The 984-nt window shown below is 31.8% G+C and overlaps 1 long non-coding RNA gene across 1 annotated transcript; it reads left to right on the top strand.

Moving 5' to 3' along the window:
• Positions 1–6: 6 nt before the first annotated feature.
• Positions 7–707, top strand: LOC106761786. Its single transcript, XR_001375704.2, has 2 exons — positions 7–296; positions 553–707. It is a non-coding gene; the product is annotated as an uncharacterized LOC106761786 (long non-coding RNA).
• The last annotated feature ends 277 nt before the right edge of the window (positions 708–984 follow it).

Here is a 984-nt window from a genome sequence, read left to right as displayed (position 1 = left end):
AATTAATGATAAAATGAATTAACCTGATGCATAAATAGAATTGCATGTTGATCCTGGTAGCCCTATTCTGTCTAATTACAGTTATAGAAAATATGTTATATATATTTAGAAAAAGAACATTTGCTACTGACATTCATGTAAGATTTTAGTTTGTGAATTTAATTCAATTTATTGATATTTGGCAAGCATAGCATAGTGCCATGTTCCTTTTGCAGGACTCAAACCATCATTAGGACATCTATGGTTCTGTGCCACCGTGTTTTGTACGCCAATCTCATGCATGCCATGATAGATTTGTGAGTTTCTATTTGTTCTGGTAGCACTAAATCTATTTTTTACTTTTCTTATATGCTTCAATGAGGTCTGTGTCATCCATGAATATTTTTCTACAATTATNATCTATAAATTCTTAGAAATTTTGTTATGGATTTGTATGTAGTTAGTGCTTTGCTATTTTATTGAAATTGTGTAATGTTACTTTTAATTTTTTTCCTTCAACTTGCATCTCTGTGGCCAAACTGATTTTTTATTAACATTGATTTTGTGCTGCAGTTGATTGCTACTATTGTTCTTTTTCTTGCTGCAAAGTCAGAGGAAGCTCCATGCCTTTTGAAATTCTAAATCCTATTAGTTTCTGTTGTTGTTAATGTAACACCGAATTGGTTAAACAACTGCATTTGATTGAGTGGTATTAGAGATTATCTTCATTTGATTCTTTTAGAAATTTGTAAAAAGAAAAGTCCATGGACTGACCCTGGCTCATAGGGCTTTAGGGCTTTTTAGCCCTGTGGGCTGTTTTAATAAAATATTTTTTTGGCCCTGTGAATTTTTTTGGCCCCAACCCACATGGGTTAGGGCCAGGGCCTATTAAATTGGCTAATTTTTTAGCTCTAAAGTTTTAATAAATAAAAGTGTGAAAAGTATGTTAAAGCAAGTACAATTCATACATAAGTATTGTGAAATGAAAATGTACTTTCAACCAAG

The sequence above is a fragment of the Vigna radiata genome, chromosome 5 (genome assembly GCF_000741045.1).
Source record: "Vigna radiata var. radiata cultivar VC1973A chromosome 5, Vradiata_ver6, whole genome shotgun sequence".
Taxonomy (NCBI): domain Eukaryota; kingdom Viridiplantae; phylum Streptophyta; class Magnoliopsida; order Fabales; family Fabaceae; genus Vigna; species Vigna radiata.
This window is presented reverse-complemented; position numbering and strand designations above follow the sequence as displayed.